The 22,679-nt window shown below is 44.9% G+C and overlaps 1 pseudogene; it reads left to right on the top strand.

The window, feature by feature from the left end:
• LOC123068035 (uncharacterized) overlaps positions 1 to 22,679 on the top strand; it is a 90,696-nt pseudogene that overhangs the window by 63,649 nt on the left and 4,368 nt on the right.

Genomic DNA, 22,679 nt, shown 5'->3' with positions numbered 1-22,679 from the left:
TTCCTTTATAACCCTAGCGTCATCGAACCTTAAGTGTGTAGACCCTACGGGTTCGAGAACCATGCAGACATGACCGAGATGTTCTCCGGTCAATAACCAACAGCGGGATCTGGATACCCATGTTGGCTCCCACATGTTCCACGATGATCTCATCGGATGAACCACGATGTCAAGGACTCAATCGATCCTGTATTCAATTCCCTTTGTCTAGCGGTATTATACTTGCCCGAGATTCGATCGTCGGTATCCCGATACCTTGTTCAATCTCGTTACCGGTAAGTCTCTTTACTCGTTCCGTAACACATCATCCCGTGATCAACCCCTTGGTCACATTGTACACATTATGATGATGTCCTACCGAGTGGGCCCAGAGATACCTCTCCGTCACACGAAGTGACAAATCCCAGTCTCGATTCGTGCCAACCCAACAGACACTTTCGGAGATACCTGTAGTGAACCTTTATAGCCACCCAGTTACGTTGTGACGGTTGGTACACCCAAAGCATTCCTACGGTATCCGGGAGTTGCACAATCTCATGGTCTAAGAAAAAGATACTTGACGTTTAGAAAAGCTTTAGCATACGAAATACACGATCTTGTGCTAGGCTTAGGATTGGGTCTTGTCCATCACATCATTCTCATAATGATGTGATCCCGTTATCAACGACATCCAATGTCCATGGTCAGGAAACCGTAACCATCTATTGATCAACGAGCTAGTCAACTAGAGGCTTACTAGGGACCTGTTGTTGTCTATGTACCCACACATGTATCTGAGTTTCCTATCAATACAATTATAGCATGGATAATAAACGATTATCATGAACAAGGAAATATAATAATAACTAATTTATTATTGCCTCTAGGGCATATTTCCAACATGAACATATTTCTTCAAGACTCCCATGAACCTTTCAAAGGGGAACATATTGTGTAGAAATACAGGACCCAAAACATTAATCTCTTCGCAAAGGTGAACTAGGACGTGCGTCATGATGTTGAAGAAGGATGGTGGGAACACCAACTCGAAACTGACAAGACATTGCACCAAATCATTCTGTAACCTTGGTATGATTTCTAGATCGATTACCTTCTGAGAGATTGCATTGAGGAATGCACATAGCTTCACAATGGCCAATCGAACGTTTTCCGATAGAAGCCCCCTCAATGCAACCGAAAGGAGTTGCGTCATAATCACGTGGCAGTCATGAGACTTTAGGTTCTGGAACTTTTTCTCTGCCATATTTATTATTCCCTTTATATTCGACGAGAAGCCAGACGGTACCTTCATGCTGAGCAGGCATTCGAAGAAGATTTCCTTCTCTTCTTTGGTTAGAGCGTAGCTGGCCTGACCCTGATGTATGTCGTCTTTTCCGTGCATACGTTGCTGGTCCTCCCGTGCCTCTGGTGTATCTTTTGTCTTCCCATACACGCCCAAAAAGCCAAGAAGGGTCACGCAAAGATTCTTCGTCACGTGCATCACGTCGATTGCGGAGCAGACCTGTAGGTCTTTCCAATATGGCAGGTCCCAAAATATAGATTTCTTCTTCCACATGGGTGCGCGTCCGTCAGCGTCCTTCGGAAAAGGTTGTCCGCCAGGACCCTTTCCAAAGATTACCTTCAAATCCTTGACCATATCATGTACATCAGCACCAGTACGGTGCCGAGGCTTTGTCCGGTGATCCGCCTCACCTTTGAAATGCTTGCCTTTCTTTCTTATGGGATGCCTGCTCGGAAGAAATCGACGATGTACCAGGTACACATTCTTCTTACAACTATTCAAATATATACTGTCGGTATCATCCAAACAGTTCGTGCAACCGCGGTATCCCTTGTTTGTCTGTCCTGAAAGGTTACTGAGAGCAGGCCAATCATTCCTGGTCACGAACAGCAACGCCTTTAGGTCAAATTCTTCCCCCATGTGCTCATCCCACGCACGTACACCTGTTCCATTCCACAGTTGTAAGAGTTATTCAACTAATAGCCTTAAGTACACATCAATGTCGTTGCCGGGTTGCTTAGGGCCTTGGATGAGAACTGGCATCATAATGAGCTTCCGCTTGATGCACAACAAAGGAGGAAGGTTATACAAACATAGATTCACAGGCCACATGCTATGGTTGCTGCTCTGCTCCCCAAATGGATTAATGCCATCTACGCTTAGACCAAACCATACGTTCCTTGGGTCACCTGCAAACTCCTCCCAGTATTTTCTCTCGATTTTTCTCCACTATGAACCGTCAGCGGGTACTCTCAACTTTCCGTCTTTCTTACGGTCTTCTGCGTGCCACCACATCGCCTTCGCATGCTCTTTGTTTTGGAACAAACGTTTCAACCGTGGTATTATAGGAGCATACCACATCACCTTGGCAGGAATCTTCTTCCTAGGGCGCTTACCCTCGACATCACCAGGGTCATCGCGACTGATCTTATAACGCAATCCACCGCATACCGGGCAAGCATTCAAATCCTCGTACTCACTGTGGTAGAGGATGCAGTCATTAGGGCATGCATGTATCTTTTGCACCTCTAACCCTAGAGGGCAGACAGCCTTCTTTGCTTCATACGTACTCTCGGGCAATTCGTTGTCCTTTGGAAGCATATTCTTTATCATTACCAGCAACTTTCCAAATCCCTTGTCAGATACACCATTCTCTGCCTTCCATTGCAGCAATTCAAGTGTGGTGCCCAACTTTTTTTTGTCAGCTTCGCAATTAGGGTACAAAAATTTCTTGTGATCCTCTAACATGCGCTGCAACTTCGTCCTCTCCAGATCACATGCGCAGTTTCTCTTTGCATCGGCAATGGCCCGACCTAGATCATCAGTGGGCTCATCTGATGCCTCTTCTTCAGCTTCTTTCTGCATTGCCGGCTCAGCTTCTTCCCCCATTGTTGTATCATCGTATTCAGGGAACCCATGGCCAGGATAGCCGTCGTTGTCCTCTTCTTCTTCATTGTCTCCCATCATAACCCCTATTTCTCCGTGCTTGGTCCAAACATTATAGTGGGGCATGAAACCGGACTCAAATAGGTGGACGTGAATGGTTCTTGACGTAGAGTAACTGTGACCATTCTTACAATCAGCACATGGACAAGGCATAAAACCATCCGCCCGCTTGTTTGCCTCAGCGGCAAGCAGAAAAGTATGCACGCCATTAATGAACTCGGGAGAGCATCTGTCATCATACATCCATTGTCGGCTCATCTTCATTACACAACACCGAATAGACCACATAAAGTTCATATACAACACTTAATTAAATGGAACATACAAATAACTCTCTAGCTAAAGAATTTAAATGCAACAACAAATGCGATGAAGATCGCAATTAAGGTAACAATTGATCCAACAGCATAATGATACCAAGCCACACTATCAATGGCATATTTTCTAATCTTTCTAATCTTCAACCTCATTTTCTCCATCTTGATCTTGTGATCATCGACGACATCGGCAACATGCAACTCCAATTCCATCTTCTTCCCCTCAATTCTTTTCAATTTTTCTTTCAAATACTCGTTTTCTCTTTCAACTAAATTTAACCTCTCGACAATAGGGTCAGTTGGAATTTCCGGTTCACATACCTCCTAGATAAAAATATCTATGTCAACTTGATGGGCATAATTTGTCATAAACACGAAATGCAACAACTAGTTTTAAAAGAGAATATACCACATCCGAATCATAACAAGGACGAGGGCCGACGGGGACGGATATCAAAACCATGGGACTATGTATAACAAACAACGTACGGGTAAGATAACTATACGAGTAACTATATATCCAAATCACATAAACATCAATTTGGTAATGTAAAACATTCATGAACAAGAGCCTCACCAGAAGGTGGTGCCGGCGATGGGACGGTGCGGGCGATCGACGGTGGTTACGACGGAGATTTAGAAGGCACTAAGTAAACCACACCTACATATGCAAACTAAGTGTTATTTTTGTGCTCAAATTGCATATAGATCAAATACTAGCAAATATAATTATTCCTCCCAAATTAATCACTATACAAAGCATTGAAAGAGCTAATCTAGCAATGAGAGTTGAAAGGACAAAGTTGCTAACCTTTGTGATCATTTGAATGGATAGGGGCCTTCAAATCTTGACAAATTTTGGGCAAAATTTGTGAGGAGCTCGAGGAGAGAGGGGGAAGAACAGAGGAAGTGAGGGGAAAGGGGAAGAATAGAGTGGCTCGGGGGGACGAAGGGTGACGTCGACCTTTAGTATCGGTTCGTGCCACGAACCGGTACTAAAGGTGTTGGGCGGGCCCCAGACTGACAACACCCTGCCACCACCCTCTTTAGTACCGGTTCGTAGCACGAACCGGTACTATAGGTTCGCCACGAACCGGTACTAATGAGAACGGCCGGATAGCCGTTGGAACCGGCACTATTGGACACATTAGTGTCGGCTCAAAATCAAACAGGCACTAATGTGTCTCATATTAGGTCCTTTTTCTACTAGTGGGAGGCGCCCCCCACCCTAAGGTTTCCAACCCTAGGCGCAGGGGGGGCCAAGGGGGGCACACCAGCCCACCAGGGGCTGGTCCCCTCCCCACTTCAGCCCACGGGGTCCTCCGGGATAGGTGGCCCCACCCGGTAGACCCCCGGGACCCTTCCGGTGGTCCCGGTACAATGCCGGTGACCCCCGAAACTCTCCCGATGGCCGAAACTGCACTTCCTATATATACTTCTTTACCTCTGCACCATTCCTGAACTCCTCGTGATGTCCGGGATCTCATCCGGGACTCCGAACAACTTTCGGTTTGCTGCATACTCATATCTCTACAACCCTAGCGTCACCGAACCTTAAGTGTGTAGACCCTACGGGTTCGGGAGACATGTAGACATGACCGAGACGGCTCTCCGGTCAATAACCAACAGCGGGATCTAGATACCCATGATGGCTCCCACATGCGCCTCGATGATCTCATCGGATGAACCACGATGTCGAGGATTCAAGCAACCCCGTATACAATTCCCTTTGTCAATCGGTACGTTACTTGCCTGAGATTCGATCATCGTATCCCAATACCTCGTTCAATCTCAATACCGGCAAGTCACTTTACTCGTACCGTAATGCATGATCCCGTGACCAGACACTTGGTCACTTTGAGCTCATTATGATGATGCATTACCGAGTGGGCCCAGAGATACCTCTCCGTCATACGGAGTGACAAATCCCAATCTCGATCTGTGTCAACCCAACAGACACTTTCGGAGATACCTGTAGTGCACCTTTATAGTCAACCAGTTACCTTGTGACGTTTGGTACACCCAACGCACTCCTACGGTATCCGGGAGTTACACGATCTCATGGTCTAAGGAAAAGATACTTGACATTGGAAAAGCTCTAGCAAAACGAACTACACGATCTTGTGCTATGCTTAGGATTGGGTCTTGTTCATCACATCATTCTCCTAATGATGTGATCCCGTTATCAATGACATCTAATGTCCATAGTCACCAAACCATGACTATCTGTTGATCAACGAGCTAGTCAGCTAGAGGCTCACTAGGGACATATTGTGGTCTATGTATTCACACGTGTATCACGATTTCCGGATAATACAATGATAGCATGAATAAAAGACAATTATCATGAACAAGGAAATATAATACTAATCCTTTTATTATTGCCTCTAGGGCATATTTCCAACACACTGTTGGGGAACGTTGCATAAAATAAAAAAATTCCTACGTTCACCAAGATCAATCTATGAGTTCATCTGGCAACGAGAGAGAGGAGTGCATCTACATACCCTTGTAGATCGCGAGCGGAAGCGTTCAAGAGAACGGGGTTGAGGGAGTCGTACTCGTCGTGATCCAAATCACCGGAGATCCTAGCGCCGAACGGACGGCACCTCCGCGTTCAACACACGTACGGTCAGCATGACGTCTCCTCCTTCTTGATCCAGCAAGGGGGAAGGAGAGGTTGATGAAGATCCAGCAGCACGACGGCGTGGTGGTGGATGCAGCAGAGTTCCGGCAGGGCTTCGCCAAGCGACTACGGGAGGAGGAGGTGTAGCAAGGGGAAAGGGAGGCGCCAAGACTTCAGGGTGCAGCTGCCCTCCCTTCCTCTCCTTTATATAGGCCCCCCTGGGGGGGGCCGGCCCTGGAGATGGGATCTCCCAAGGGGGGGGGGGCAGGGGGGTGGAGTGCCCCCAAGGCAAGTGGAGGCGCCCCCCACCCTAAGGTTTCCAACCCTAGGCGCAGGGGGGGCCCAAGGGGGGGGGGGCACCAGCCCACCAGGGGCTGGTCCTCTCCCCACTTCAGCCCACGGGGTCCTCCGGGATAGGTGGCCCCACCCGGTGGACCCCCGGGACCCTTCCGGTGGTCCCGATACAATACCGGTGACCCCCGAAACTCTCCTGATGGCCAAAACTGCACTTCCTATATATAATTCTTTACCTCCGGACCATTCCGGAACTCCTCGTGACATCCGGGATCTCATCCGGGACTCCGAACAACTTTCGGTTTCCTGCATACTCATATCTCTACAACCCTAGCGTCACCGAACCTTAAGTGCGTAGACCTTACGGGTTCGGGAGACACGTAGACATGACCGAGACGGCTCTCCGGTCAATAACCAACAGCGGGATCTGTATACCCATGTTGGCTCCCACATTCTCCTCGATGATCTCATCGGATGAACCACGATGTCGAGGATTCAAGCAACCCCGTATACAATTCCCTTTGTCAATCAGTACGTTACTTGCCCGAGATTCGATCGTCGGTATCCCAATACCTCGTTCAATCTCGTTACCGGCAAGTCACTTTGCTTGTACCGTAATGCATGATCCCATGACCAGACACTTGGTCACTTTGAGCTCATTATGATGATGCATTACCGAGTGGGCCCAGAGATACCTCTCCGTCATACGGAGTGACAAATCCCAGTCTCGATCCGTGTCAACCCAACAGACACTTTCAGAGATACCTGTAGTGCACCTTTATAGTCACCCAGTTACGTTGTGACGTTTGGTACACCCAAAGCACTCCTACGGTATCCGGGAGTTACACGATCTCATGGTCTAAGGAAAAGATACTTGACATTGGAAAAGCTCTTGCAAAACGAACTACACGATCTTGTCCTATGCTTAGGATTGGGTCTTGTCCATCACATCATTCTCCTAATGATGTGATCCCGTTATCAATGACATCTAGTGTCCATAGTCAGGAAACCATGACTATCTGTTGATCAACGAGCTAGTCAACTAGAGGCTCACTAGGGACATATCGTGGTCTATGTATTCACACATGTATCACGATTTCCGGATAATACAACTATGGCATGAATAAAAGACAATTATCATGAACAAGGAAATATAATAATAATCCTTTTATTATTGCCTCTAGGGCATATTTCCAACAGTCTCCCGCTTGCACTAGAGTCAATAATCTAGTTACATTGTGATGAATCGAATACCCATAGAGTTCCGGTGTTGATCATGTTTTGATCGCGGAAGAGGTTTAGTCAATGGATCCGCGACATTCAGATCTGTATGTACTTTGCAAATATCTATGTCTCCATCTTGAACATTTTCACGGATGGAGTTGAAACGACGCTTGATGTGCCTGGTCTTCTTGTGAAACATGGGCTCCTTGGCAAGGGCAATAGCTCCAGTGTTGTCACAGAAGAGAGTGATTGGCCCCGACGCATTGGGTATGACTCCTAGGTCGGTGATGAACTCCTTCATCCATATTGCTTCATGCGCTGCCTCCAAGGCTGCCATGTACTCCGCTTCACATGTAGATCCCGCCACGACGCTCTGCTTGCAACTGCACCAGCTTACTGCTCCACGATTCAACATATAAACGTATTCGGTTTGTGACTTAGAGTCATCCACATCTGTGTCGAAGCTAGCATCGACGTATCCCTTTACGACGAGCTCTTCGTCACCTCCATAAATGAGAAACATGTCCTTTGTCCTTTTCAGGTACTTCAGGATATTCTTGACCGCTGTCCAGTGTTCCTTGCCAGGATTACTTTGGTACCTTCCTACCAATCTTACGGCAAGGTTTACATCAGGTCTGGTACACAACATGGCATACATAATAGATCCTATGGCTGAAGCATAGGGGATGACACTCATCTCTTCTTTATCTTCTGCCGTGGTCGGGCATTGAGCCGAGCTCAATCTCACACCTTGCAATACAGGAAAGAACCCTTTCTTGGACTGATCCATTTTGAACTTCTTCAATATCTTATCAAGGTATGTGCTTTGTGAAAGACCTATGAGGCGTCTCGATCTATCCCTATAGATCTTGATGCCTAATATGTAAGCAGCTTCTCCAAGGTCCTTCATTGAAAAACACTTATTCAAGTAGGCCTTAATGCTTTCCAAAAGTTCTATATCATTTCCCATCAAAAGTATGTCATCTACATATAATATGAGAAATGCTACAGAGCTCCCACTCACTTTCCTGTAAACGCAGGCTTCTCCATAAGTCTGCATAAACCCAAATGCTTTGATCATCTCATCAAAGCGAATATTCCAACTCCGAGATGCTTGCACCAGCCCATAAATGGATCGCTGGAGCTTGCATACTTTGTTAGCATTCTTAGGATCGACAAAACCCTCCAGCTGCATCATATACAGTTCTTCCTTAAGATGGCCGTTAAGGAATGCTGTTTTGACGTCCATCTGCCATATCTCATAATCATAGTATGCGGCAATTGCTAACATGATTCGGACGGACTTCAGCTTCGCTACGGGAGAGAAAGTCTCATCGTAGTCAACCCCTTGAACTAGTCGATAACCCTTAGCGACAAGTCGAGCTTTATAGATGGTAACATTACCATCCACGTCCGTCTTCTTCTTAAAGATCCATTTGTTTTCTATCGCTCGCCGATCATCGGGAAAGTCTGTCAAAGTCATACTTTGTTTTCATACATGGATTCTATCTCGGATTGCATGGCTTCAAGACATTTTTTGGAATCTGGGTCCGCCATCGCTTCCTCATAATTCGAAGGTTCGCCATTGTCTAACAACATGATTTCCAGGACAGGGTTGCCATACCACTCTGGTGTGGAACGTGTCCTTTTGGACCTACGAAGTTCAGTAGCAACTTGTTCCGAAGTACCTTGATCATCATCATTAATTTCCTCTCCAGTCGGTGTAGGCACCACAGGAACATTTTCCTGAGCTGCACTACTTTCCGGTTCAAGAGGTAGTACTTCATCAAGTTCTACTTTCCTCCCACTTACTCCTTTCGAGAGAAACTCTTTTTCCAGAAAGGATCCATTCTTGGCAACAAAGATCTTGCCTTCGGATCTAAGGTAGAAGGTATACCCAATGGTTTCCTTAGGGTATCCTACAAAGACGCATTTTTCCGACTTGGGTTCGAGCTTTTCAGGTTGAAGTTTCTTGACATAAGCATCGCATCCCCAAACTTTTAGAAACGACAACTTAGGTTTCTTCCCAAACCATAATTCATACAGTGTCATCTCAACGGATTTAGACGGAGCCCTATTTAAAGTGAATGTAGCTGTCTCTAAAGCGTATCCCCAAAATGATAGCGGTAAATCGGTAAGAGACATCATAGATCGCACCATATCCAATAGAGTGTGATTACGATGTTCGGACACACCGTTACACTGAGGTGTTCCAGGCGGCGTGAGTTGTGAAATGATTCCACATTTTCTTAAGTGTGTACCAAATTCATGACTTAAATATTCTCCTCCACGATCTGATCGTAAGAACTTTATTTTTCGGTCACGTTGATTCTCTACCTCATTCTGAAATTCCTTTAACTTTTCAAAGGTCTCAGACTTGTTTTTCATCAAGTAGACATACCCATATCTACTCAAGTCATCAGTGAGAGTGAGAACATAACGATATCCTCCGCGAGCCTCAACGCTCATTGGACCGCACACATCGGTATGTATGCTTTCCAATAAGTTGGTTGCTCGCTCCATTGTTCCGGAGAACGGAGTCTTGGTCATTTTGCCCATGAGGCATGGTTCGCATGTGTCAAATGATTCATAATCGAGAGACTCTAAAAGTCCATCAGCATGGAGCTTCTTCATGCGCTTGACACCAATGTGACCAAGGCGGCAGTGCCACAAGTATGTGGGACTATCGTTATCAAATTTACATCTTTTGTTATTCACACTATGAATATGTGTAATATTACGTTCGAGATTCATCAAGAATAAACCATTGACCATCGGGGCATGACCATAAAACATATCTCTCATATAAATAGAACAACCATTATTCTCGGATTTAAATGAGTAGCCATCTCGTATTAAATGAAATCCAGATACAATGTTCATGCTCAAACTTGGCACTAAATAACAATTATTGAGGTTTAAAACTAATCCCGTGGGTAAATGTAGAGGTAGCGTGCCGATGGCGATCACATCGACCTTGGAACCATTCCCGACGCGCATCGTCACCTCGTCCTTCGCCAGTCTCCGCTTATTCCGCAGCTCCTGCTGTGAGTTACAAATGTGAGCAACGGCACCGGTATCAAATACCCAGGAGTTACTATGAGTACTGGTAAGGTACACATCAATTACATGTATATCACATATACCTTTAGTGTTGCCGGCCTTCTTGTCCGCTAAGTATTTGGGGCAGTTCCACTTCCAGTGACCCTTCGCTTTGCAATAAAAGCACTCAGTCTCAGGCTTGGGTCCATTCTTTGACTTCTTCCCGGCAACTGGCTTACCGGGTGCGGCTACATCCTTGCCATCCTTCTTGAAGTTCTTCTTACCCTTGCCCTTCTTGAACATAGAGGTTTTATTGACCATCAACACTTGATGTTCCTTCTTGATTTCTACCTCTGCTGATTTCAGCATTGAAAATACTTCAGGAATAGTTTTCACCATCCCCTGCATATTGTAGTTCATCACAAAGCTCTTGTAGCTCAGTGGGAGCGACTGAAGGATTCTGTCAATGACCGCCTCGTCTGTGAGGTTAATGTCCAGCTGGGACAGGCGGTTGTGCAACCCAGACATTTTGAGTATGTGCTCACTGACAGAACTATTTTCCTCCATCTTACAACTATAGAACTTGTCGGAGACTTCATATCTCTCGACCTGGGCATGAGCTTGGAAAACCATTTTCAGCTCCTCGAACATCTCATATGCTCCGTGTTGCTCAAAACGCTTTTGGAGCCCTAGTTCTAAGTTGTAAAGCATGTCGCACTGAACGAGGGAGTAATCATCAGCACGTGACTGCCAAGCGTTCATGACGTCTTGGTTTTCTGGGATGGGTGCATCACCTAGCGGTCCTTCTAGGACATATGCTTTCTTGGCAGCTATGAGGATGATCCTCAGGTTCCAGACCCAGTCCGTATAGTTGCTGCAATCATCTTTCATCTTGGTTTTCTCTAGGAACGTGTTGAAGTTCATGTTGACATGAGCGTTGGCCATTTGATCTACAAGACATATTTGCAAAGGTTTTAGACTAAGTTCATGATAATTAAGTTCATCTAATCAAATTATTTAATGAACTCCCATTCAGATTAGACAACCCTCTAGTCATCTAAGTGTTACACGATCCGAGTCGACTAGGCCGTGTCTGATCATCACGTGAGACGGACTAGTCATCATCGGTGAACATCTCCATGTTGATCGTATCTTCCATACGACTCATGTTCGACCTTTCGGTCTCTGTGTTCCGAGGCCATGTCTGTACATGCTAGGCTCGTCAAGTTAACCTAAGTGTTTTGCATGTGCAAAACTGTCTTACACCCGTTGTATGTGAACATAGGAATCTATCACACCCGATCATCACGTGGTGCTTTGAAACGACGAACTTTAGCAATGGCGCACAGTTAGGGCGAACACTTTCTTGAAATTGTTATAAGGGATCATCTTATTTACTACCGTCGTTCTAAGTAAACAAGATGCATAAACATAATAAACATCACATGCAATTTTATAGTAGTGACATGATATGGCCAATATCATATAGCTCCTTTGATCTCCATCTTCGGGGCTCCATGATCATCTTAGTCACCGGCATGACACCATGATCTCCATCATCATGATCTCCATCATCGTGTCTCCATGAAGTTGCTCGCCAACTATTATTTCTACTACTATGGCTAACGGTTTAGCAATAAAGTAAAGTAATTACATGGCGTTAAATCATTGACACGCAGGTCATACAATAATTAAGACAACCCCTATGGCTCCTACCGGTTGTCATACTCATCAACATGCAAGTCGTGATTCCTATTACAAGAACATGATCTCATACATCACAATATATCATTCATCATTCATCACAACTTTTGGCCATATCACATCACAAAGCAATTGCTGCAAAAACAAGTTAGACGTCCTCTAATTGTTGTTGCATCTTTTACGTGGCTGCAATAGGGTTCTAGCAAGAACGTTTTCTTACCTACAAAAAAGTCACAACGTGATTTGTCAACTTCTATTTACCCTTCATAAGGACCCTTTTCATCGAATCCGCTCCAACTAAAGTGGGAGAGACAGACTTCTGCTAGCTACCTTATGCAACTAGTGCATGTCAGTCGGTGGAACCTGTCTCATGTAAGCGTACGTGTAAGGTCGGTCCGGGCCGCTTCATCCCACAATACCGCTGAAGCAAAATAAGACTAGTAGCGGCAAGAAAGTTGACAACATCTACGCCCACAACAAATTGTGTTCTACTCGTGCAATAGAGAACTACGCATAGACCTAGCACATGATGCCACTGTTGGGGAATGTTGCATAAAATAAAAAAATTCCTATGTTCACCAAGATCAATCTATGAGTTCATCTAGCAACGAGAGAGAGGAGTGCATCTACATACCCTTGTAGATCGCGAGCGGAAGCATTCAAGAGAACGGGGTTGAGGGAGTCGTACTCATCATGATCCAAATCACCGGAGATCCTAGCGCCGAACAGACGGCACCTCCACGTTCAACACACGTACGGTCAGCGTGACGTCTCCTCCTTCTTGATCCAGCATGGGGGAAGGATAGGTCGATGAAGATCCAGCAGCACGACGGCGTGCTGGTGGATGCAGCAGAGTTCCGGCAGGGCTTCGCCAAGCGACTACGGGAGGAGGAGGTGTAGCAAGGGGAAAGGGAGGCGCCAAGACTTCAGGGTGCATCTGCCCTCCCTCCCTCCCCCCCTTTACATAGGCCACCCTGGGGGGCGCCGGCCCTGGAGATGGGATCTCCCAAGGGGGGCGGCGGCCAGGGGGGTGGAGTGCCCCCCAAGGCAAGTGGAGGCGCCCCCCACCCTAAGGTTTCCAACCCTAGGCGCAGGGGGGGCCAAGGGGGGGCGCAGCAGCCCACCAGGGGATGGTCCCCTCCCCACTTCAGCCCACTGGGTCCTCCGGGATAGGTGGCCCCACCCGGTGGACCCCCGGGACCCTTCCGGTGGTCCCGGTACAATGCCGATGACCCCCGAAACTCTCCCGATGGCCAAAACTGCACTTCCTATATATAATTCTTTACCTCCAGACCATTTCGGAACTCCTCGTGACGTCCGGGATCTCATCCGGGACTCTGAACAACTTTCGGTTTGCTGCATACTCATATCTCTACAACCCTAGCGCCACCAGACCTTAAGTGTGTAGACCCTACGGGTTCGGGAGACACGTAGACATGATCGAGACGGCTCTCCGGTCAATAACCAACAGCGGGATCTGGATACCCATGTTGGCTCCCACATGCGCCTCGATGATCTCATCGGATGAACCATGATGTCAAGGATTCAAGCAACCCCGTATACAATTCCCTTTGTCAATCGGTACGTTACTTGCCCGAGATTCGATCGTCGGTATCCCAATACCTCGTTCAATCTCGTTACCGGCAAGTCACTTTACTCGTACCGTAATGCATGATCCCGTAACCAGACACTTGGTCACTTTGAGCTCATTATGATGATGCATTACCGAGTGGGCCCAGAAATACATCTCCGTCATACGGAGTGACAAATCTCAGTCTCGATCCGTGTCAACCCAACAGACACTTTCGGAGATACCTGTAGTGCACCTTTATAGTCACCTAGTTACGTTGTGACGTTTGGTACACCCAAAGCACTCCTACGGTATCCGGGAGTTACACGATCTCATGGTCTAAGGAAAAGATACTTGACATCGGAAAAGCTCTAGCAAAACGAACTACACGATCTTGTGCTATGCTTAGGATTGGGTCTTGTCCATCACATCATTCTCCTAATGATGTGATCCCGTTATCAATGACATCTAATGTCCATAGTCAGGAAACCATGACTATTTGTTGATCAATGAGCTAGTCAACTAGAGGCTCACTAGGGACATATTGTGGTCAATGTATTTACACGTGTATCACGATTTCCGGATAATACAATTATAGCATGAATAAAAGACAATTATCATGAACAAGGAAATATAATAATAATCCTTTTATTATTGCCTCTAGGGCATATTTCCAACCTCAACTTTCCGTCCTTCTTACGGTCTTCTTCGTGCCACCACATCGTCTTCGCATTCTCTTTGTTTTGGAACAAACGTTTCAACCGTGGTATTATAGGAGCATACCACATCACCTTGGCAGGAATCTTCTTCCTGGGGTGCTCGCCCTCGACATCACCAAGGTCATCGCGACTGATCTTATAACGCAATGCACCGCATACCGGGCAAGCGTTCAAATCCTCGTACTCACCATGGTAGAGGATGCAGTCATTAGGGCATGCATGTATCTTGTGCACCTCTAACCCTAGAGGGCAGACAACCTTCTTTGCTTCATACGTACTCCCGGGCAATTCGTTGTCCTTTGGAAGCATATTATTCATCATTACTAGCAACTTTCCAATTCCCTTGTCAGATACACCATTCTCTGCCTTCCATTGCAGCAATTCCAGTGTGGTACCCAACTTTTTTGTGTCAGCTTCGCAATTCGGGTACAACAATTTCTTGTGATCCTCTAACATGCGCTGCAACTTCTTCTTCTCCAAATCACTTGCGCGGTTTCTCTTTGCATCGGCAATGGCCCAACCTAGATCATCAACAGGCTCATCTGATGCCTCTTCTTCAGCTTCTTCCCGAATTGCAGGCACAGCTTCTTCCCCCATTGTTATATCATCATATTCAGGGAACCCATGGCCAGGATAGCTGTCGTCATCCTCTTCTTCTTCATTGTCTTCCATCATAACCCCTCTTTCTCTGTGCTTGGTCCAAACATTATAGTGGGGCATGAAACCGGACTCAAATAGGTGGACGTGAGTGGTTCTTCACGTTGAGTAATTGTGACCATTCTTACAGCCAGCACATGGACAAGGCATAAAACCATCCGCCCGCTTGTTTGCCTCTGTGGCAAGCAGAAAAGTATGCACGCCATTAATGAACTCGGGAGAGCATCGGTCATCATACATCCATTGTCGTCTCATCTTCATTAGACAACACGGAATGGACCAAATTAATACAAGTTCATACATAAAGTTCATATACAACACTTAATTAAATGCAACATACAAATAACTCTCTAGCTAAAGAATTTAAATGCAACAACAAATGCGATCAAGATCACAACTAAGGTAACAATTGATCCAACAGCATAATGATACCAAGCCACACTATCAAAGTTTCTTCACCACCCACACATGCACGTATGGAGGTCCTTTGTTGGTGGAAGAATCCATACTCCACATTCTTACTTTTCTTAGATATTGGGGTAAACCAATACAAAGAACACATTTTGTTTCGTGAATTTGTGAACAGATAACGAGTATGTGCTAGGTCTAGTATAAAGATGACCAAAGCCAGCCCTTGGGTGATGTGCATGATATTTGGGGGAATCAATGCTATAATCATTACAGAGTATAGTGGTTGCATATACAGGGGGTGACCAATACAATTGAAGGCTAAGAGAGGTCGAGTCCCCGACGAGATCGTGGAAGTAGTGGAACAAGACCGAGTCTTCATTCAAACAACCACAACAACAACAACGACAGGCTTGACAATGTTCAGAATGGAGCGAATGTCGATGAAAACTGCCATGGGAACTAGGGAGCCCCTTGGTAACTGAGCGCTAGTAGGAACATTTAACACTTGAACTTCACCTAATGCTACCTTTTCCTGGACAAAGTGCATGTCTATCTGTAGGTAAAGCTGAGCCCTTCCTCTACTCAATCAAAATTGTCTGTATTTCACCATGGGTAGTTCTTGTTCACAGCAAAACCAAATTTCAGGCATCAAAGCATGCATGCTCTCACAGTCTTCCATCCTTAGAACCACAAAATCGTTCAAATTACATGCTTTTTTTGGTCAGTATCAAGGAAAAGCTTGTGATTGGCCAGCATTATGTTTGCTGCTTTGATTATATCAGATAAATTGCATGCTAATGCGAGGGGGATTGACTGTACAGATCACGAGCAAAGTCATGTGACCAAATTCTGCTGTTTTACTCTCTTACATTAGTGATTGACAGAATAAAGTTGCCAAGGGGGGATGTGAGGGCAAATGAAGTGTAGATTCAGCTACAATTAGGCTTTCATTTGTTTCTCTGGTCAGTACTACAGAGGGAATGCTTCTGATTCCAGCACTATCGGTTGCTTTGGTTATATTAGTTGTGTGCTGCCCACGAATCCTGATGTTATTAGCCCCTTAGGTTCCTGATTTAATGAGTACAACGACATGATTGAGGCGAGAAGAGGGGAAACTGGTGAGCGAGTGAAGTGTAAGTTCAGCTGAATTACTCTTTGGTTAGTACACGGAGAAAATGCTTGTGATTGGTCAGAATTGTATGCTTTGCTTGATTATATGGCTCCTAACGCAAGTGCTTGGGCATTCTGCATCTGTGATATTGATACTAACGGACAATGGTACATATCAAGAGCAGGAAAATAGTCTTATTACTGATCAATTACTCTTTGTTTGATTTATTTTGCAGGGATCCCTAATATGTTGAATGTGCTCTTGAACATCCCTTTTCTTTTTGTCGGCCTCACCGAGCTCATCTTGTGCCAATACAAGAACTACTTCACGCTATGGTGCTCACTCAACGCCCATACCAATTTTTATTCTTGTTCTGACTCGCTTATGTTTTGAAGCACTCTGATGTTGATCCTGCTGGCAGCTTGCAGGGGGAGCTCTGGAGTTGGACACTCTCCTTTGCTGGTTTCACTGCTGTCGGTATTGGTTCATCCTACTACCATCTCTACCCGAACGATGCCACCTTAGTTTGGGACAGATTGCCTGTGAGTCTTTCCTAGATCTTCTGTGCCGTAGATCTAACATTCAGCATCATGATATTTACATCATCATGTCCTATTATGTATAGTCCCAAGCTTGTTGCCAATACATGTACACAGTGCATAGTCCCCAGACCCTAGGAGTTGCTCCTTCTTTCTTGATTTTAAATACTATGAGCGCTGACATATAAGCTTACTTCTCTAGATGACGATTGCTTTCACGTCTATCGTGGCCATTTTCCTCATTGAAAGGGTTGATGATAGGGCAGGAACAACGTCCCTTTCACCCCTTGTTATTGTTGGTGCACTGAGCATCCTGTATTGGAGGCAAGATCTTTTGATTTTTTATCCTTCTCTCAGAAATATTTCCTTCCTTTAACTTAACTTTCTTCTCTATTATGTAGTTTCTTTGATGATCTTCGGCCATATGCAGTAATCATGGTTTTTAATTTCAGTTTCAACAAAATTTCAGCACCAACTGAAATCACTGAAATTCAGTGGAATTCAGTTATTTCAATTTGCATTTCAGCCAAAAGGCCGAAATATTCATTTGAATTTAATTAAATATTTGAAATTTTCAAAAAATATTTTAAAAAATGTTTCATTTCTTGTGTACTACTGAATTTGCTGAAATATTTTGACCGAAACGTAATATTTCAGTGTCTACTAAAATTAATGAAATTCAGTGAATTTCAGTGAAATCTCACTGAAAGTGAAAACCATGGAAGTAATCCAGTTTGTTCCATGCATTCTAAACCTGTGATGGCTATAGTTATTCCACCAATGTATACACATTCAAGCTACTGGTTGTGGACAACAGGTTAGTGTTATTGTCTCTCAATATCACCAGGGTGTATGCAGTTCCATTATTTGTGTGGATAGCTATATGTGATTCAAGTTAATGTACTGGGTTATTTCATAGTCGGTTTTCTCACAGCATAAGAACTGGTGATACCTTTTTCTTCTTGCAGCCTGTACTCATGATGCTTGGTTATAAAAAACTCACTAGAATTTTCAATGTTCCCCTTAAATTCTTATTCTCTCAATACCATTGACCTGTGCCAAAATGATTCCTTTTGCCCAGTCATGTCTGCTGTTACCTAGAAATTTATAAAACAGTCAGCAGTCCCAACTAATATAAATGTGTATTAATTGCTACTTTCTGGTTGTTGGCCCTTGATGAAGTTGCTACAAGAATGAGTTATGTAGAAGCATTATTTAAGAGCAATTTAAACATAGGCCACTTCAAGCATTTATTCTAAGCACACTTTTTTGCGAGGGTTTTGTAAGCGCATAGATACTTCTGTTCTGATTTTTCAAATTGATTTCAGGATTTTACCTTCTTGCCAAAGTAGAAGAGGCTGCGGACAAACCTATATATAGGTGGACACATGACATTGTTAGCGGACATACTCTTAAGCATCTATGTGCTGCGATGGTACCTGTTTTCTTGACTCTTATGTTGGCAAAGAGGACAATTGAACCTGACAGGTATACATCAACTTACTCAATGCATTGCTTGAGTCTATTTTTGTATATTTTTACTTGGATTGAACCACTTTAATTCGATCTTGGTATTCCTCACTCTTCTTTGAGCATACAAATACACCAAGTGTTACCAAATATCAATAATATTGCCATTCCACTGCTTTACCAAAATTTTGATGTTTTCGCTCTTTATGAGGTTGGTTTTTGTTTACTTTCGTTACTACTCCCTCCGTTCCTAAATATTTGTCTTTTTAGAGATTTCAAATGGACTACCATATACAGATGTATATAGACATATTTTAGACTGTAGATGCACAGTTGTGTATTATTGCCTGCTAATCGAAGTTCGTATGTGGTTGTTCCTGATCAAATCTTGTACAGGGAGGAAAAATGTATATCAGTGGCCTCATTAACTCTTTGTGCTAGTTTTTAGGAACCTCCAATCTGAGACTGCATCCGCTTCAGTTGTTGCTGCTCTTCGGAGTTCAGTAAGATGCATGCTATGGGCTTGACATCTTCCGTGTGTGCACGATAATTTATTTGATTGCCTGTCTAAGTGATGGATGGATAGTTCAGGTTTCTTACTCTTTCAAAAGAAAAAAAAGGTTCGGGTTTTTAGCACAGAATAAGAAGGAGTGCATCATCAATTTCGGATACAGGGGCACATAACAGCGATATAGAGGCGGGAGCTCTGGACCCAGATTTGCCCCGTTTTATCATGCAATTGTTGCCATGAATTGGGAACTCTAGATTCTGATTCCAGGTTCCCATGTATTCGTTTTGATAGAGGTATACGGCTGATTCCAGCAGTAAAAATGGCATTTTTGTGTAACACAATAAGCATGATGATCTGCCATGCCATAGTAATGCAAATGATCATGGCAATATGATGACTGATGGTCTTCTGTAGCATAGCAGGGGAATGGACACTATTTATAAGCAAGCGGCAGTTTTGACACCACCACACAACGCATACATTGTGTTGGCTGGGTGAAACGATCCATACTCCATGATCTTTGTTTCCGAGATATTAGAGTAAACCAATAGAAAAGGCATATTTTGCTTCACTGAAATTTTGAGGCTATAGATGGACCTGCCCCTGTTGAGCCAACATCGGAGAAGAGCCAATATAGGCATGGGAGGAGTGCTAGGACCGGAACAATGGGAAGGAACTGATTGAAAAACCGACAAGGGATTTGTCCGATTTTGGGGTAAAATGCAGGATAGTTTAGAAGATAATCGCTTCTACTTCTAAGTAATCTAAGAAAGTAAGTTTTGGCGAATTTTCTCATACTCTTTATTCACGATGGGTGCAGTAGGTTATCCAACGGTGCACGTCTGATGGCAAGATCTAATGGCTGCTGTTACTTGGCTTATTTCTTTAGTTACTGTTTATTGCAATTTAGTTCAGCCAGGGGCTTTGCTTAGACCATTTACCTCATATTTTACTCTTGGTGATCGCTGAACCAACAAGGGATAACCGACTGTGCCATTCACTTGTGTTTCTCTGATAGATGACTGAGGGATATATGTTGAGATTCCTAAAATTCCATGAGCAAGAAGTATCCAAAAAGTCCATTACGAAATTGTAAGATTACGAAATAGTGCAGGCAAGAACAATCAATCTGTTTTCCCAAATTGTTCTCTCATCTAAACCTATGTCTGCACAATCCCTTGCGGCCATGCATTTTGGTGGATCAAGGTTCACAATAGTTAGAATGTCGCGGCGGCTTTCACAGTCTGACCAATCACCATGGCTTTCACTGCTGCTGACAAGATGTTACGAAGTATAGTCCATGTCACCACTCACGACTCATCATGCTATATATCCCATCAAGGGGAGCGTGCTTCATCAATTTTTGTCCTCATGGAGAACCTTGAAATTTTCCTAGGAAGATTAATAGCTGTGGCCTTCATCAGATTTTGGTTAGACGAGCTATTGGCAGTTTGCAGGGCCGGAACATGTACCATGGTTGTTATCGGCTTTCACAAGTTACTCCTTGTATTGACCAGTTCATTAGGTGCAACCGTGCAAGTGCAGTCCACGATGATCGACACAACAATATGCAGTAGTGGAAAAGGGACCAGAGCAGGAAGCAGTAGCAGAAGCATGAAAAGCAGAGGTAGCCAAGCTTGACGACAGCAACAACCGACGCAGATAGAGCATTGACGACAAAGCAACCAGGCACAACAACCAGCGGTAGTGGCACAACCATGCACAACAACAATAGAGGTCTGGTGTTGTATGTGCCTCGCTGCAAATCAATGACATATATCAACAAGAATGTATGCCACCGCCAAAAATAAACAAACAATCTTATATTTCTTTACAGAGGAAGTACGCGGTATAATCTTTTCGTATTGTTTAATATGACCAAAAAGGGCGGGGTTCAGCTATGAGCTATCTCAACAGTAATGAGCAAGGTCTAGCATCCATCTGCAACAAAATAAATAAATGCTAAGGAAGGGTGTCTCCTATAGCTAACACCACAATAGCTATCAGAGTTCTAGAGCAAAACACAACTGAACAAATTCACAGAGAAATAGCTGCACTAGAGGGATTAATGCGTCATCAATTTGAGATACAACATGATCAATATTTAATATGGGAGCTGTGGACCACTTCCCCTATTTTGTCATGCAACTATTGCCATGGATTGGGAGCCCTGTATTCAGATTTCAGAGTTCCATGTTTCCTTTTTGACAGAGGTGACCGGGCGATTCTAGTGAGTACAAACTGCAACTCCACCAAACACCATAAGCATGACGATCCATCATGCCATACTAATGCAAATAATCATGGCAATATGATGACCCATGGAGCTCTTTGGTAGCAGGGGATTTGAAACTATATATATGCAAGCAGAAGTCCTTTGTTGGAAACAATTGATACTCCATACCCTTTTTTTTACTGAGATATTAGAGTAAACCAATTAGGGCTGGACACGAGCCGAGCCGAGCCGAGCTTGATCCGAGCCTGCCTTTGACTCGCCATGAACGAGCTAAGCTCGGCTCGGCTCGCTGGTCGAACGAGCCTGCTTTTGGAGGCCCGGCTCGTCTTGCCTCTGGCTCGGTTCAGGCTGAGCGGCTCGTGGGTGCCCTGCTGTATTTTTTTTTGAACAAAAGTGCCCTGCTGTATGGGTGCGCGGCGATGCAGTGTGCCAGTGCTGCAGTGCATGCGTGAGTCAGCTAGTGCTAGTGCATGCGTGAAGTGTGCGTGCTAGCCGTCGGTGTGAGTGCATGGGCGCCGCCGGAGGGAGCCATGGAAGTCATACTCATACCTGCTTGTGCTTGGGGCGGCCACACTAGGGACTGCCGTGAGCTTCGCGATGAACCTCGGGAGCGACGAACGGCGACGTCCGTCACGGCGCAGAATGGGCATGTCTGCCGTCGGTGCCGAGAGAACGCCGTCCAACATCGGGCACGGCAAGGAGGATGACGACTTCGTCAGGTCATGACGAGAGCGGCGCCGCGGCGGGGGAATTTGTGGGTCAGAGTTTGGGTTAGTCGGGGGTGCTTCGTAGTGGGCTTGGGCTGTTCCGTAGGCTGCTTAGTGTATACACTGGGCTGCAAATTTTATAAAAAAACATCTGAGCCGCGAAACGGGCCACCGTGCTGGACCGAGCGGAAACCGGCTCGGCTCGGTCGCCGAACGAGTCGAATATTCACAGCTCAACTCGGCCTATTTCCATGTCGGGCCGAGCTGAGTCGGGCTGAGCTGGAGCGAGTTTCGGGCCGAGCTAAAAAGCTCGCTCGAGCGTCCAGCCCTAAAACCAATACAACGAGCAAATTTTTCTTCACAGAATTTGAGAAACGATGACGGAGTTGGTCAGAGGTGTAGTGTAAAGAATGCCAAAGCCAGCCGTTGAGTGAGAGTGATGTGCGCTTCCTCTATTCAATCACAATTTTTTGTCTTTCAGGAACCCATGGCAGACAGATCTTGAAATGCAGAATAGCAAAATAATCGTGGATAATATTACCATCTGCTGATGCTAAAATATATTTATTCATTTTTTATCAAAACTGTGTGTAC

This window comes from Triticum aestivum, chromosome 3B (assembly GCF_018294505.1).
Source record: "Triticum aestivum cultivar Chinese Spring chromosome 3B, IWGSC CS RefSeq v2.1, whole genome shotgun sequence".
Lineage (NCBI taxonomy): Eukaryota > Viridiplantae > Streptophyta > Magnoliopsida > Poales > Poaceae > Triticum > Triticum aestivum.
The sequence above is the reverse complement of the archived record's forward strand: the minus strand, read 5'-3'. Positions and strand labels throughout refer to the sequence as shown.